Source organism: Astatotilapia calliptera, chromosome 9, assembly GCF_964374335.1.
Source record: "Astatotilapia calliptera chromosome 9, fAstCal68.1, whole genome shotgun sequence".
Classification (NCBI taxonomy): Eukaryota; Metazoa; Chordata; class Actinopteri; order Cichliformes; family Cichlidae; genus Astatotilapia; species Astatotilapia calliptera.
The window spans coordinates 15898115-15916621 of NC_137430.1; the positions used below are offsets into that span (position 1 = coordinate 15898115).

The 18507-nt window shown below is 39.0% G+C and overlaps 1 protein-coding gene and 1 long non-coding RNA gene across 3 annotated transcripts in view; one reads left to right on the forward strand and one right to left on the reverse strand.

Annotated features, from left to right (window-relative positions):
• cntnap2a (contactin associated protein 2a) overlaps positions 1–18507 on the forward strand; it is a 405328-nt gene that overhangs the window by 311158 nt on the left and 75663 nt on the right. The window lies entirely within an intron of this gene.
• LOC145431102 (uncharacterized) lies at positions 14150–14472 on the reverse strand. The gene is made up of 2 exons (XR_013911455.1): positions 14344–14472; positions 14150–14195 (listed from the first exon to the last, which is right to left on the reverse strand). It is a non-coding gene; the product is annotated as an uncharacterized LOC145431102 (long non-coding RNA).

The following is an 18507-nucleotide window of genomic DNA, read 5'->3' on the forward strand; positions in this document are numbered from 1 at the left end:
TTTTTATTCTTAACATAGCACTCTTATTTCTGTCAGTGCTTCACTTCTGTCTATAGATCAGTGTTGATAGTCGCATGGTTACAATGCTATTCATGTAAATATAGCCCCGTCCTAAGTGACATGTTTCCTTGCTTTCTTAGTCGTAGACTGTGATTGACAGGTTTTTATGGAGTCGTGACTCTATTCTGTAGACTTGATATGTACAACAGGTAAAGAGAATTCTCCTCCAGCTCTAAATGAATCACATACACAGAAATAGATGATGCCTAAACCCCTGAACTCAGAGTGTGAACTGTTAGTGAATTTATGTTTGCAGCAAGCTGTGTCCCTGTTCGTCTTTGTGTTTACATTAATCAACTGACTGCCACGTAAATACCTAAGGATGCATTGGATGCATACCTAACATTAAGGCACGTATATGTAAGTGTGAGCGTGCATACGTGTAAGTGTGGTCCCTGGGGGAAGGTCAGGGACATTAGTAAGATCAGTAAAGCGGTCTTGTTCATTTTATTAACTGTCTTCCTGATTACATCTTGCCCTGGGGTATGCTGCCTCCATTAACCAGGTCAAAGCATGATTACACCAGAATAGATTAGTGTTCCATTTCTCTCGCTTAGAAACCACTGTGGAGGAGTTAGACCTTGGACGTAAAGGTGAACACATACTAGAGAGTACATTCACTGCGGATTTTGGGAAAGACAGCTTAGATCTAGCTACATCGTTGTTTTATTTCTTTTTGTTTCAGATGAAGCTCAGTCGGGGTCTCAAATTGGGGAAATTGGCAGCTTTGTTCTGTGGCAAAGAATGTAAAGGTTACTCAGCTGGTGATTTAAAGGTTAAAGTCTTTGTTTTTTGGTTTTAAACGTAGCAATCAAAGAGTAACTGAAGGGTTTGAAAGATAGCAGGTTTAAATAAGGGAGCATTGTGTAAAATGCCAGACACATGTCTAATTTTTTAATCAATTACACAGTAAGTAAAAAATAGAGAAGCAAAAATTATTCTTTCAAAGAATGAGATTTTAGTGAAGTACTGAGATCAGCCTGAGGCATATTCTCATACTGAAACTGGCCAACATTCCCCTTGTTAAAAATGAACAAATCTCCTACTGGTGATTCTCTATTGACAAAAATGTTGAACTTTGGATTGATAGGTACTGTCAGGTCTCTACATGCTGAGCGCCCACAGGGATCTCCCAGTTTGAAATTTAGATGGACGGCTACATGTGACATTTCTAAACTCAATTTTCAATTATGGACCAGTCCTTCTCTCCAGCTGCCTACAGTGAGCCCTGATAACTGTTTGACAGCTCCAACAAATGATGAAGGCCCCCCTCAAAATGATTGAAGTGTATTCATCATTTGCTCTCCTCTGCAGGACCTGCAAACTTCGACTCACTCATTCTGGCCCTCATTAACTGGCACAGCTTCACTCACAAACGCACACACCTCACACTTAATGCACTGTATACTTGCTACTTTCAGGTGTTTCAAAAATGAATACAGTATAAACACATATGAGTTTCAGCTTCATATAAAGAGATAAATGTAGACCAGATCTGGGCATTTTTTGACCTCGAGATACATCCAGGCTTTTGGTTGCCTGCATGAGGTCAATGGAAAATTCATGTGTAAATAAGTATACATCATATAGTTTCCCCGATTTAACTACAACTTTGATAAACTCAATCTCAGGAAATCTTTGGAAATACCATTGCTTTTATGAGAGATGACAAGACATGAATTTGTTTACCAAAGTCAGCTGTAAGCCATGTGCTCAGCTTGGGAAGAGGAGATTGCCATGTTAAAGGATTACAATTTAATTTGTTATTATGAGTCTGGACACGCAAAGGAAGACAGAAACTTGACTGATGCAGAGCAGGATATCTAAACCTTTGCTAGCAAAGCTACAAAAGAAACAAGGAAACAGGAAGCAAGTCAGCAGTCAAAACCAACTTTGTAATTTCCCACAAAATTGCACAGCAATCCATTCTCTCTTATTAAAGAACATTTGCTGGACTTTCCCACACTAATGTGCCCTGAAAATAAAGAAAGCGCTGAGAACATGTCTCTTCCAGTTAACCACAGCGGTCAAGAACATTGTAGAAAATCTAGAGCTTCAATAAAAAAAAGCAAAGCTGGCATTTTTTTTAACTTTTTCTCCTTGGTTCTGGGTGTCTTTGTACGTATGATAACAGAAAATGCTGAAATTGCAGAGGGGCGGGGAGTAATGCACTCACTGAAAGAGACAGCAGCAAGGAGTGATTTTTTATGGTAACTGGATGTTGGGATGCTTGGGATGAAATGGAATAAACTGTGTTACAACTGAGGGGATGCCCATGTCTGTCAGACTTTAGAAGCAGATGCAAGATAAAGTGACTAAAATAAAGCTTGGTGGTATGCTTGCGTTGTGTTAAACACCAAGAGATCACGTGCAAGTCAGTGGTGAAAACAAACCTGTTGTTGATGTTGTAACTAAAATAATTAACTTCATCAGAGCAAGAGAACTGGATGACATGAGTGTTTGTTGCACTTTTGGATGACCATCAGACTGGCGGTGAGCTAATCAATTTTATTAGAGCGGGAAGACTGCAGATGGAGTAATTAAACTACAAACAAAATAGTAATTGAATAAGGTTAAAAATCTTGGAAATTTTGCAAAAGCATGCATATTTTGTTCACAATGACCTTTAGAAATCTTCATTAAATTGTGATAAATGTTGATTTTACTTTGCCTGTTTTCATTGCCTAACTGTGACTTCTAACAGTGACGAATTGGAAAAACAAATTTATAATGCTGAATTGAATTAAGCTTACTGGTATGACCATAACAAATTAATTGCTCACCCCCAATATAGACTGTACTTAAACTACCCATCCATGCATGCATGCATCCGTAACTGTTACAGTATCCTAGAATCAGCGTATTTTTTATCTCTTTTTTTCCCCCCGTTTTTTTGTATCATAACTTTAGTTCAACTCCCCCCTGCCCAAAGTGGAAGTGTTTAAGTAACTCATGATCTCATTCATGAATGGGGGTAGAGCTGAGCTTGCTTGGGAGGCGGGTGTTCCACCAGATACGCTGGATAAGCAGGTGGCTGGGATGGGAAATCTGGGCTTCTCTGCTTAGGCTGCTAAACCAAGCAGAGAAAATGGATGGATGGACCTTAGAACAGTTATTAAAGCCATCCATAATGTTATGTTGACACCATCAAATGTTAAAGCAGTACAGATCTTGTTTTTATTGACAACCATTTTTGTAACCCACATTAAGCATCAGTATCATGGGATATATCATTGTTTCAATAGCGGAACTTCACTAATTTGATGCCTATGACATGGAGTAACAGATAAAAGCACTCCCCCACATGATTACTAATAAACTGCGTCTTCAAAAAACAAAAAAAGGGGCTCTTTTTCTAAAACACCATATGTGATTGTTGGGTTAAAAGAGATTGTAATTAGATTTTCATACCAAACTCATCTTCGAGCTGTGATTCACTGTTTCAGATTTTCCAATTAGTAAGTAAACTTTGTTTGTTGTTTTTTCTCCTTTGGGAGGGTTTGCTTTCTTTAGTTGGCACTGCATGACATGTCTGCCATCAACAGCCAGCCGCAAAATTTTTTTGTCATGTATTCAGTGAGAGCTACATGAAGATAACTGTACAATGCACCAGAATAACTTATTTTTGTATAAACCCACCCCGTTGTCAGACTGGCTTTCAGAATGGCGGACTGATTAATGGATGCCGATTAATTTGTATATATTAATCGGTAGGGCTGTTTGATATAATGATATATATGGTGTTACGTTCCCCCCGAAGGGGTCTAGGCATGTGAGAGAGGGGACCAGTAACAAATGAGTCTGGAATCAGAATGAAAAAGGAAAACAAACAGAGTTGTTCTGCATCAATAAAACTTTATTACAAAACGGTACAGGTTACCATTAACTTAAAGGGCCGGCAACGCCGTCTTACCAATAACGCCAAAGAAACAAAGAAAACGCTCGCAGCCACGAAAGGCAGGAGGACTACCAAACAAACACAATAAAAAAGGAGGCACTTCCCACACTTCCTACCCTACTCCCCACCACGGGGAGACACTCTCAGGGCCCACAAGCCCACACCACTCACGCAAAGCAGCTATGCTGTTTCCACAACTCCACACTTTGAGCAGGCTAACCACACACAACGCAGAGACACCAGAGAACACCCCACACCCTGCTCACAGCTCATCCCCAGCTTATATGACCTCCGAGAGGTGATTGCTGACTGGGCCCAGGTGGTAAATGAGTCCAATGAGCAGCAGCTGTGTCCTGGGGAGAGAGAAGAGCAAGAGAGAGACGGGGGGTGGAGCAAAAGAGGAGGAGGCGGAGAAAAACACCACGCCCACACAAGGGCAGTATCAGGAGGCCCAGCTAGGGCCGTAACATATGGGATGACGATATAAAAACGTCTATCGTTTCATTTTACGCTATCGTTTGTTTTGTGGTGTCGCAAAATAAACTGTTTACGGCAAGATTTTTTCATCGTTTTGATGGTCACTGTAGTGGCTATATTAATGTCATAAGTTCTCTCTTTCTCTTATATTTAATATAACCACACTAGGGACGGACAAGTGCCTGTCTTTATGTTATGGTTAGCAACAACAACACCATCGCGTGTCCGCTTGTTTATGTTCCACGTAAAAATTTCACAATAAAGCTCAAGATCCTGTTGAGACTTTTCAAAATAAACTGAATCACGTGAAAGAGCAGATTATTTACGGATGAGAAGCAAAAAAGAGCCGCCAGGTGCTAAAAAATAGACCTTAGACTCAAACGTTAGAACAGGCTTTTCCCCGCAGCACATCGTGTAATAAATACTCACAAAGAAAACGGCGGCCGTTACAACTTATGTCTAAAAATGTACAGTTTCATGCATCGGTTAAAACACTCCAGGTATGCGACACGCAGCTGGAAACACTTCACGCAAGTTGAGCTGCCTGAGATTCACAGAATTTACAGAAAATATTAAATTTTTGTGATTTATCCGCACGATAGATGTCTTATATCAGGATATGAGTTTTTGGTCATATCTCACAGCCCTATTAATCGGCATCTGTGGGTGGACAGCAAAGAAAGAATTTCATTGCACAAAGAAATGCCTTTTCTCTTGTGCCCCATGACAATAAACACTTTGAATCTTGAATCTTCGCATTTTCACGTGTATTGCTGCAAGAAATCTGGGCCTGCTGCGCTCATTCTGCATGACTTGACCTTGTCACACAAAATTTCCATCATGATTTTGTGGTTAGTCCTAACAAGCAACGCTGAAATCCTGTTTTGAATAAATAATCCCAAAGGCTGCTGGTGCTACTGTCAAAATACTGTATTGAAATACAGATAAAAATACAGTTTTTGTACTATAAAAACATAATTACTATTCCATGTCATATTAACAAGTACAGCCACACACAGATGTACAAACTAATATTTGCATCATGAGCACAGCCAACGTCCAGGCTACTGAGTGTTACACAAATTACAAGTAAAATTTAAAGTTTAGTAAAGTAGGAAAAAATATGTATACTTATTAAACATAATCAACCACAAATATATTTTCAAACTTGCCAGCTGTCAGCCTTTAAATCACTCCTCCTTATATCTTATTATTATCCTGTATATGCCCTGAAAGCTCCTGCACAACCTTCGACTGGCACATCCAATGAGTACTCCACAGATCTCGCAGACACTCTGTGTATTCGAGCTGTCAAACCAAACCAAAGCACTCATGCCGCCCCCAGCCAACGCTGCAACCAAATAGGGAGATTGGACAGACAGCTGAGAAGTTTCCTAATTATGGAACACAGCACATCATTAAGACTCTGTAATGAGCTTCCTGAAGCCAGGTGCAGCCTCACCTGTCAGCCACATCCTCATTACTAATATGGTCATGTTTCCCAGGACATCATGGACAGGTTATTAGGGAATGATGGGCAGGTGAGGAGCACTTAGTATACAGATGAGATGTAGTCCCATGCTTCTTAAAATAAATTGTCATCTAAATGTAACATAGCCTTTAATTACTAACCGTATGCACCAATATAATGTTGCATTATTTTTACGTGTCTGTATACTTTATATAATATGACTTTTCTTCAGTGATGTGAGCTATTTACATTTCTGTGTACTTTTGTGATTTAATATGGCTGTATTGCCAGAATGCAATATGTTTAAGAGACAATGGCATAAAACAGCTAAAGGTAAAGTTCACTCTACTAAAGATAGACAATTTTGCTGTTGACTCAAAATTTACAGCAAGTGCTGCTAAAAAATGAAGTGAGGCAAAATAACATGAAACCAGTCTATCTCAACCAGGAGGCACTTCTGCTGATCTGACATACTTAGGTGATCAGCATGATGTGTTAAACATAACCATATTACCATCACTGATTGTATTCATATGTCCATTAATGTAATAATAAATATTTATGGTTATCTTCAGTTGCAGTCTGCACACATTCTGCTGACATTAATATAATATGCGTGTCTTTAAACAGTCACTGTTTCAGCAGTTTTAGTGATATCATTTTTTTCTCATTAATATGCAGATTTATGTGGCAAGGTTTTACAAAATCTAAAGGGAAACATTGTAAGTGACTCTGAATCTGAGTTGCCATGCTCATCAGAACTTATCTGTACATGAATATAAAAAATTTAAGAGTAAATGTATATGAGGTCCGCATCAGTGGCTGTCAGACAACATGCTTTTGTCCTTTTGCATCAATTTAAGATATAACTCATTTTCTGTGCAACTGACCCTAGATAGCAGTGTAATATGCTGTTTCCATCCATGCCTGTGCTTGTGTTAGCTGCTGAGATAAAACTATGACCTGTCCAGGCTGTAACCTGACAACTATTATATAATTTCTCCTCTGCTCAGGCAATTTTTTTAAAATAAATTGGAGTTATTTCTTCAGGGACTAAGACATATCTGTGTAAATCCATCTGAATGTATGAACTATAGATGAATTTATTTTATAAAGAGAAACCATATGCTCTTTCTATCATGAGACTGACACAGGTAGATAGACTTGCAGTCCTGAACTTTTTTGCCTGACGTTGTTTCTCCCACAGAGAGAAGGTGAAGTTTGGAAAGAAATATAGCAACTGAAAGAAACACAATGTGAAAACCCCTCCCAAAAAAAAGTGATAGCCTCAATGGCAGCTGGAGTGAACCTTTACAGAAATCAATAACTCCAGCTAAGATTGAGACAGAGAAAGAAGGGAAAAGGGAATGGGGATATCGGGATACCAAAGAGGGAAAGGAGAAAGAGAGCAGATAAAGCTGAAAACAGAGATTGAGTGTGTAAGAGAAGTAGAAGTAGATAAAGAAGGTTGCCAATTCGTTGTGTGCTCAGGGAAAAACCCAACGGGTTAGTGGCCAGCCCGCTGAGGTCAGCCTCTTCACCTGCGAATCGACTCCAAACAAAGACCAGGGTGGAAATGAAACAGAGGAGAAGAATGTAGTCGGCTGGATGAGTGAGGCATGTCAGAGGTTATTCTTTGTTCTCCTTTGAAAGACACCATGTATACCTTTGAAACGTCTCCACTGTCAAAAACCACCCAACCTTCTTTTCACAAAGCTGTGGCTCTCAGTGTCTTAGAACATAATACATGCCTGCAAGAAATTCTCAAAGCAAGAAATCCTCCAAACACAATATGCTTTCCTGCCAATGAGCACAACTATAATGTGTACCTGCGGCTTGCACGCCGGAATATTTTGTTTGCTTGTTTTTTTGCCTTTAGTGGTCTTCAGTCGGACACCCGAGGTCATGCAAGTGATTAAATAAGTATTGACAGCACTAAAGGAAGAAAAAAGAGAGTGAAGCACGTGTAGGCAGGAATCAGCCCATCTTGATGATTGTTGACAACATGTATTTCTCCATCTGTCTCTCAAAGCGTTCTTTCTTCAGGTAAATACATTTCTTTGCCCTGCATGCGAATTGAAAGGTATATTGTTTGATCATGCCTCTTGAGAGTAAGACAAAAAAGATGGAAACGTAGTAGCAGTTGTTTGGGTACCCGCACAGCTGGACCATTAAAGGAAAAGAAATGGGGGGTGGGGGGAAAGAAGTCAGAATTTAAGAAAAGAAAAGTCTTTTAGGATAAAAGCCTGAAATCCATCATGGTTCTGACAACAAAGTCTTGCAATGATGAACAACAGCTGTCAGCAGGATACACATCCCCTTCATGAGTAATACAAAGCCAAAATCCAGCAAGAGCTTCTTTGACAACTGACAGAAACTAGAGAGAGTTTTCCGTTATTTTGTGCCACAACTAAAAAAAAAGAAATGTAGAATTACATTGCGTGTGTGTGTATGTGTGCGCGCGCACATGTCCTAGCTTCTATGTTCAAGTGCATTCATGCAACGCACAGACAGTTTATACGATGAGCTGCGATGAGTGACACTGTTGTAATTATGCCTGTAACTGAGGATTAATTTGATATTAATTATTTCTGAAACCCCAAATGAAAAGTCCACACCGAAAGGTAAACAGGAACTGATCAGAACAACACTGAATCTGAAGACAGCGACATACCGTCAGCTAGTCACGTGAGGCCCTTGTTTCACTAAAAAAATGCTATAAAAAAATGCTATTTCATCTTTGTACTTTACATAATCCTAAATCCCCGTGAACTTGTGTTTACCAAGCTGCAAACACCACAGCTGAATGTTAAACATGTTGTCATTTGCTCTAATGAATAATTTCAAAAAAATATTATTCCACTAAGAAAATATTAACATTTGAAGAGAGGGGTGTTAAAGGTGTTATCGGTGTGTCTGCGCTGGCACCGTGTTACACTCTCAAATCAGAGATAAAACCCTGTTTGACATTGCTGAAAGCCCTGCAGCCGAACTCCCAAGTGTGATCTTTTCCCTACACTTATTTATTTTATTTCTTTCAAGTGTATGTGTGTGTTGATTAGTCAGTTGCAATAATTTGCCTGATGTAACATTAACTAAAGTGCTATAGGAACAACACAAATATTGATATCACACAAATCGTATGACATAATTTGTATTATGAATTTTTTCCACTGATGTCAACAAAAATGTGAGGTTTTCACTTGAAGGAACACATCTTTTGATGATGACTCTAAATAATTATCAAGGCAACAATGGAAGTTTTTCCACATGAATTCTCTACTCACAGCTAAAGTAACATGACAGCGTATCCTGCCCCCCCTCCCCAATTTGTTTTTTCTTTCTGGATGAAACAGCTTCTAATTAGGAGGTGAGATGAAGTTTAGCGGTGACAATTTACCTTCGGGGATAACACAAATCATCACATCTTAGCTGTGAGTTTTCTCACAACTCCTATAGTTCTCTTGTTCTATTCATATATAACAATATGTCAGTGACGGACTGCAAAGCTGCTCCCGTTTTCGCTCTCTTAACGATATCTCTGTCACACCGATCCTTTGCTTCTCCCTTATCACTTGTCATGTCCTCGCAATGTGACATCTCCCTTTCTGCTTTCGGGGTCATTTTTTTCCCTCTGTGCTTGTTTTCTAAACTCCTATCACCCTCCCCTCTCTCTAATTTACTTTTTGTCTCCCGCTTGCTCTCTGCTGCTGAGTTGTTTACGACCCGCACATCCTCCTGTGCAATTATGAGTGTTGCTCACTGTATCCTCATCCATATGACGAGTCTGACAGGCATGTATGGAGATGGATGGTGTGAGTAAAAGAGGGGAGTGGAAATGGAGTGTGTCTTTACAAAGACCATTTTTGCCATGACATATTTCTCCTGAGAGAAACTTAAATAAGCTTAATCTGAATGGACAATTACTTGATAATTATAAACATTTCTTTTTTTATAGAGAAACCAACACAGCAAATAACTTTTTATAAATATTTTTTCAACACTTCAGGTTTAAGGTTTAATAGAAGTTAAATGAATGCTCAGTCGTAGTAAACTGAGATTTAAGTGCACGCTCTCGTCTCTTCCACCATCTTGAAGCCTGAGCTGGGATCAAGGAATCTGCTTTACATCTTTTACATCTTTCAACTTATCCAAATGAGGCCCAAGGTAACACTTCCTCCTCTGCTGCTCATTTTAATTATGGGATTCTTCAAGGCTGTATCCTTGGCCCACTTTTGTTTTCAGTGCGCATGCTTTTTGATAGTAATGATATCACTTATCACTGTTTTACAGAAGACAAACAGTTATCTGTCCCTCTGCTATAAAAAAAACAAACAAACAAAACAGTTCTCTTGATAGTCCTGGCTTTGTCTTCATTATCTTCATTAAACTTTCTAAAGTTTACTGAGGATAAATCCAGTGTTTTAGTTATGTTTAGCTCTTTCAAATAGGCCAAGCATATTCCAGATATGTCAAAGAATCTTAAGTACAAAGAACATTGTCCAGTTATGCATCTATCAGCTTGAAAAACATCCTAAAATTAGATAATTCTTATCTTCTAATGACTTGCATGCTTTTATTTAAGTCCCACCTTGATTAGTGCAGTGCTTCTTATGCAACTGCATTTTTGTTCTGGTTAGTTCAGATTTAAACTGGCACCAAAATACGTCAACATATTACTCCAGTACTAGCAAATTCACACTGGCTGGCTGTTATATTTTGGAAATGTTGTCCAAATTATACTAATGACTTTTAAAGGATTAAAAAGCCTCAATCTGAATTATAAAAATGACCTTTTGTTCCCCAATGTGCCTGGGCACTTAAATACTTGAATTGGTGAATGGGGTGCTGCTGGTTATACTTTAGACCTTTTGACAAACTGTCAAACATTCTGCTTATTGAGATCAGAATTTCATCTTCCTTATTGTCTTTTAGAGCTCTTGAACATTTAAAGCATTCAAAAACATATAATAGGTCTCAACTGCTGGTTTTATTTCTATTTAATTTTTCTTTTATACTTTCTATTTGTATTGGGGGTTTTCTTTTGATGTTTATAGCAAAGTCTTGGATATGTGAAAAAAGAAAAACATTTTCTATGAAGCACTTTGTAGCTTTGTTAAGAAAAGTGCAATATAAATAAACTTTATTATTATTATTTGCCCACCAACCTTGACTTGAGAGGACATTTAATATGACCTATGCTCACAGGCACTCAGACACACAGAAACGCACACACAGATTTAGATTACCTTGTGGTAATGATGATTATGGTTATTTACAGTCATCATCAGCCCACAGTTTTGTCAGCTGCACTTGCTGCCGGAGTTGTTTTTTTGTCTATGCACGGACTGTATTTTGAAAAAATACCTACGTTTGCCCCATGTCCTTTGAAAAGCAGGCAAGCCAATTAGAGGTACAACCACTGATATTAATTTCAACTTCCTCCCACTCTCTACTCTTTACAATGTATTTTCATTTAATGGACGGATACACAGGTTGATGACCTGTGAAGAATAAGGTAGATGTGTCCGCGAGTATGCAGGATGAATTCACTAGAGTATAAAGTGCCGAGCGGTATGTGCAGGAAGGCAGCTCAGCCTCAGACATGTCAGTATGGTGGATCCCTTCACGGGTGCTCTCAGGTAAAAACTGTTGAAATTACTCATTATCCTTCCACAGTGGTGTCTGCGCTGTGTTCTGATGTAGACAACGGAGATGTCTTTCCTGACATTGCTTGCACTGCAGGCAGCAACAAAACTCATTTCTGCAGTGTTTCTCTTTAACCTCCTCTCTCCATTACCAAAATGAGGGATTTAGAGACTTTTTTTCACTTTGTGCAACAGAAAGCATTAAAAAAAAAGGCTGTTATGCTTTTGCTTTTTTTTTCATTTCCGCTGCATTTAAGAGAGAATATACCCATTAGCAGTACTCACACACTATTTAATATAATGGCTAGCTTTTCTAATTGTGTCTCCTTGAGGACAAAAACTTTCATTAAATCCATTTTTGTGCTAGAAGTACCACCAGCTGTTGGTCAGTGAAAGAAAAACTGATTTTGAATGTCCTTACTCACAAAACAAACACTATTTTATACAGTTTCTCTGCTAGTGTCAAAAACATTAAGGCAGTTGACTTAGTGTATTCCTTTTACCAACCAATTTAGTCAACGAAGAGTTACAAGGGCTTTCAGATCACAGCCATTTGATATTTTGGTATGCACTGTAGTTCTTAGCAGATCAAACCAAAGAGGATAGACGGGGAGGGCGGGGCGTGTTTCAAATACATCTTCAGATCAGGATCAGAGCAAGGGGAGATTGCAATTAGCATGGATTAAAGGGTAGATTATAACGAGACTAATAAGAACATAAAGAGATTATTGTAGATGCTAGGAAAGAGTTATGGAGACATGGGATAGATGGACAGATATAGAGCATGGAGAGAGGGAGAGAGAGAAAAGCCACTGAGACCAGCCAATATGAGAGTACAAGGCAAAGGTGTGCAAAGCAGATATGACAGAGAGAGGAGAAGGGGAAAAGAGTACCCTGATAGAGCAAGAGATCCGAGAGTGCAAAGAGAAGGTAGAGAGACGTAATAGGAAGATAGATAAAGGAAAAGAGGCCTCTGAGACCAGGAGATAAGAGAGAGCAAGGAAAAGGAGGGCAGTGTGAGGTAGAGAGGCCTAAATATGTTGGGGGGCAATAGAGATGGGAGAAACTGGGGAGGTTCACGTAGTGTTTTGATGGATAGGTGGTTAGAAAGATGAGAAGAATTGAGACAATAGAAAGAGACAGGGGAGCAAGGCAAAGTCCCAGAAACACATTAACAGGAGCAAAGAAGAGACTACAAAGACACGCATGCACTTTTACAGATAAACGAAAGGATGAAGACAAAGAAAACAGCACACAAATACGCTCTCTGTTTCTCAGATATGCACAGAAGCTAGCAGTGCATTTATTAAATTCTCCATAGAGCTCTCAGGGCATGGCTAATGTCCCCACAGCTTCTCCTCCAGAAAAAAAGGGGGAGAAAAAGAGCAAAAGTCAACAATGCCCTGACAAAGACGATTTGATCCATGACTTAGTGTGAAAGCTTTTTAAAACTAAAAGTGTTTGCATGTGTTACTTTCTCCAGAACACTTTAGGTAAGAGCAGGGGCACATTTGTGTGTGAATGGGTATGCAGGATTTTGTTGGTGGTTCTTTTTCTTCAAAGACAAGTGTTTGGCAGCGTGCATAAGACATATTCTGGCCTTTAACTTTTTTTTCTCAATAATACAGGAGCTGCTCTTGTTAGAGGAGAGAGAAGAAGAATATTGATTTACATTCACACCCCATAGAGATCAATGCAGACAGCAGAATAAAAGCGTATTCTCATCCATGCATGAGTTTGTACATACTGTGAAGCAGCTCTCTGACAGACACCTGTCAGTCAGCGGGGTCAGAGAAGAAATCGATAACGACCGCTCTTATAGCTTCAGTAAGAAAGGCACAAACTAAAAGGTGACGCCTGAGACAGGTTTATGAGAAAGCCAAATAGGGTTATGAATGCCATTCTGGCATTTCAACTCAAACTGCCCACCTTTCTTAAAAGCCATTATCTCCTACACTGGGGATATGAGCAGCTGAGCATATCAAGTGCCATTTTGGATCCACTGACCTTTCAGTTCCTAGTCTGACTGGCAGGGGTATGATCCCCTGATATGAACTGAGCGTGGCCCTGGTACTTATGCCTAGTATGAGCAATTTTAATGGATATTATGGGTGTTATGGACTTTAAATGGTTGTTGTCTCTGTACTTCAGACCAGTCTGGTATTACAATCAAACCACAGGCTCCTGAAATTTCTGCTTTTATATAAGGCAGACACTACACCTGTCTATTTTTTTCATTGCAAAAGGGCAATAATTACAAAGTCTAATAGTCTAACAGATACAAAAATGTTTAAACACATTCAAAATATTAAGAAAAGCGGGTTTACTGCTCTGTAAATGGCCAATTGCTTCACAGTTAAAGTGAAATATTTTCACATTCTTGTTTAATAAAGGATTTCAGCTCTTTTGCCATATTTTTTCCTTTTATAATGCATCACTAGGTGACAAATAAATACAGCAGCCACAGCACCCAGATTCTTTTACTCTGAAGCCATATTGTTGCAATATGGTTTGTCTTTGTCTAGAATATATTTGTAGTGTTTTCAACGAGGATGTTGGTGACACCGAGTTAAACCACAAATGAAGACCCTGGAGTTTAGTTGCAGCTTGTTTAATTGTCTCCATGAACATGTGGTGAAAACTGAAATGACAGAAAATAAACTCCATCTCAACAGGCAGAAGCATGTTTACATCAATAAAGTGCATTACTCTCACTAAAACATTCATGTTAGCAAATACACATTAATATCCAAAGTTATCTGTACAAACTGTCATATAAAGTAACTTACGGCGTTCCGGCCTGATAATTCGGAGTAGATGGCATTTGATTACATCTCCATACTGCCTTTAACATGAGGAGCCTGTTTCTAAGCAAAACCGAGCGCTTGACCAAAACCGGAAGTGCTTGACCGGAACCGGAAGTGCCCCGCCAGAACAGGAAATACATTTTAGCGATATTTTCCTTTTAACTAAAACGTATATACAACATGAATTATTCATTTTAACAACACATATTAATTTTTAATGGCAAATCTTTTTAGAATTATTTATTTCAAATTTATGAACCTATTTATTCAGAGAAACGCCTTAAGGGCAACACAATATTTGTATGCAAAGAAGTTAATGGGCGACTCAGTGACTGCAAGATGTCCAGGTCCTGTCGTTGCAAAACAAGCCCAAATAATCACCCCTCCACCAGCATGGTTGACAGTTGGTGTGAGGTGTTTTTGCTGACATGCTGTGTTTGGTTGTCACCAAGCATGGTGCTGTGCAACATCTCCATTGTGGTGCTGTCTGTCCAAAGATCGTTGTTCCAGAAGTTTTGCACGTTTTTTTCAGATGCAACCTTGCAAACCTAAGCTGTGCTGCCATGTTCTTGTTAGAGAGAAAAGGCTTTCTCCTGGCAACCCTTCCAAACAAATCGTACTTGTTCAGCCTTTTTCTAATTGTTCTGTCATGAATTTTTCAGATGCTGACTGACTATGTATTGATCAGTATTAATGGCACTTAATTAGTAATAGCTTTCAGCATTACACCTTGCTTGCAAAGATTAATCTAGGTGTTTTTAATTTTTTAATATTATTTCTCAGTGTTAACATTTTAAATGTATTTCAACTATTTGCAGTAAATTCTGTTGTTATTCATGTGTAATACATCACATTTACTGTTTTAGACACAAGACTGTCTACGATGATGCCATTTCTGAATTAGATATAACAATATATGAGTTTGGTTCTAGTCATAATATAAATATATAAAAAGGCTGCTGTGGACCCGTTTGGTTCAGTGGGACTCATTCCGAATGATCAGATTACTTGCTAAGATCAATAGTTGTAAGACAAGGATCTCACACTTTCCTGATCCTTTTTTTATCCACTTTCTTTCTGTTTCTTGCTGTCAATACTCTTATCTCACAGTTCCCAATATGTGTCTTTTACTTCTTCTTTTCCTCTTTCATTCTTTGCTTTTACTGTCTACTGCTCATGTGTCTTTGCTTTGGGGAGTGAGTCTCCACAAAATACAGCAGAAATGATGAAAATAAAGACATTAGCTTCTCTGGATAAGAGCGGGGATAAATATATGTGAGTGTGGCTGTAGGTGTGACTATGAGCCTGTTATGTGTGCTTTTGGGATAACAAATAGATAAACCCATCACAATGAGTACTGTTGTGTGGCTGTCCCCGAGGACAGAAGAAGAACACAGCCCCGGGCCTTATCAGTCTGTCATGTCTGATTCCTCATCTCCTGTGAACATTTAGTACTTTTGTTGGGGATTTTGCAATGAAGGAGAAAGTAAGGGGTGATGATGGCTGTAAGGAGTGACACCAGAAACATGACGCAAAACATTTTTAGCATGTGTGAGTGTTTATTTATTCATCATTTTATTTTGGAGATCATCTCAGTAAATGTTAATCCAATACTTGGATCTCACTGATGTAGTTCAACTCTAATTTCTGGGTTATCATCTGGCACAGGTGTAAATGTAAGTTTGATTGGTTAACCCTGTGGCCTGTTAGGTGTGTTTCATGTTTCACAAAGCTTTTAGCTGAGATAAGCTCCAGGTTAGATGAGCATGTAAAAAGATGGATTGATAAACCCTTTTTGTCTCTTGTTCTCTAGAGAATGGTTTTTGTAAATGTTGTGAATGTGTTTTTCTTAACCAAGGAAAAAATTTGCACCTTAATTGTCGCCTGTGGTCTTCCAGGACGAGTGTTTCTGAGCTGGCTGGTGCATTCATTCATTTTTCAGAGTTTACCAGATTGCTAATTTGGCCACTCCAGATGTTTTTGCCATCTCGCTGAAAGGTTTATTTTGATTTTTCAGCTTAATGATGGTCTCCTTTCTTTGCATCAACAAATTATAATTAAGCCAAATTTTCACACACAGAGGATTATCTACTGCAAATCCTAAGAGAATGCAGCACATTTTTAATCACTTTTATATCAAATTCAAAGCAGTTTTCCTGTTGTTTTGATTCGGTCAGATGGAATTTCGAATACCCACATTGATGTTTATCATATTTATGTGGGAATTGTGATAGTTTGCACTAGGGCTGTTCATATAACGATATATATCGGATGACGATATAAAAACGTCTATCGTTTTATTTTACGCTATCATTTGTTTCGTGGTGTCGCAAAATAAACTGTTTACAGCAATATTTTTTCATCGTTTTGATGGTCACTGTAGTGGCTATATTAATGTCTTAAAGTTCTCTCTTTCTCTTATATTTAATATAACCACACTAGGGACGGACAAGCGCCTGTTTTTATGCGTTGTGGTTAGCAACAACAACGGTAAAACCATCGCGTGTCCGCTTGTTTATGTTCCACATAAACCTATCACAATAAAGCTCAAGATCCTGTTGAGACTTTTCAAAATAAACTGAATCACGGGAAAGAGCATATTATTTACGGATGAGAATTAAAAAAGAGCCGCCAGGTGCTAAAAAAATAAACCTTAGACTCAAACGTTAGAACAGGCTTTTCCCCCCAGCACGCTGTGTAATAAATACTCACAAAGAAAACGGCGGCCGTTACAACTTATGTCTAAAAATGTATCGTTTCATGCATCTGTTAAAACACTCGACTCCAGCTACATGATGCGCAGCTGGAAACACTTCCCGGAAGTCGAGCTGCCCGAGATTCACAGAATTTACAGAAAATGTTACATTTTTGTGATTTATATCGTTATCGGGACGATAGATGTCTTATTATCGGGATATGAGATTTTGGTCATATCGCACAGCGCTGTTTGCACCTGCTTTTTAAACCCAGGACTTTTGTAGATGCAAACACATGGTCTCTGTTCTTCATATACTCACAGACATGCTCTTACACACACAAACATGCTGTTGAGCCTCATCTTGGCAGTGCCCTCTCTCTCTGCGGATCTCCGTATGAACTCCCTGCCAGTACGATTCTATCTCTCCTCCCTCACATCTTCATCCATCCATGCTGTCGTGCTCTCATCTCCCCCTCCGCCTTCTTCCTTTCGTTCTCCGCTCCTGAGTTGTTTGTTTTGGCACGGCCAAGTGAATCACACAGGAGAGTTTAACTGGCACAATACATAGCTCTCATTTCACCTGATGCCCTGCTGTTACTCCTACACATCTTCTCCTGTCTCCTCCTTTTCTCGACATACTCTGAAAAACAAATTATGAAATGGGCCAAGTGGACTTTTTTTTCTGTGAAAGCAATTTTGTGCTCTCTCCTCACCTTTTGAAAAACCTGTGTTATTATATGGTAGGGAAAGGGAGAGGCCAAGCAATGAGTTTAAGGACTAGCCGGGTGATGGAGGAAATGCACTCGGAGGCTTGGTAATGTTTACCTGGTGTAGCATAGGATTTATTTACATTTCCTGACAGACAACACAGGCACTGACTGATGTTGTGTGAGGGAATAAAAACATAACGATGATTAAAAAGAGTACAAGAAAAACATTGTTATAGGTCTGTCCCATAGCTATGATGAGCTGTCTAGAAAGTTAAAGTACAAAGGGCAGTATTAAACTCTCTCCCCTAAGGGACAACTCATTATTGTTAATTATTGTCAACAATATACACAGTTTTGTGGTATTCTGAGACTGCCATTAACCATAATGTTTAATTATTTTGTACTATTAACAGCTACTGAAGAGCAAATAGCAACCATGTATCTACAGTATTATATGAATCATTAAAAAAATGGTAAATGGCCTGCATTTGTATAGCGCTTTTCTAGTCCTTAGGGACCCCAAAGCGCTTTACACTACATTCAGTCATCCACCCATTCACACACACATTCACACATTGGTGATGGCAAGCTACATTGTAGCCACAGCTGCCCTGGGGCGCACTGCATTAGCTTGCAGCTTTTTCTCCTTCACAACTCTGATGAATTTATCTTCAGACACACTTCTTGTAAGCGTGTCTGGATGCAGTCCTTTGCATGTTTTGGTTTCTGTCACTTCTG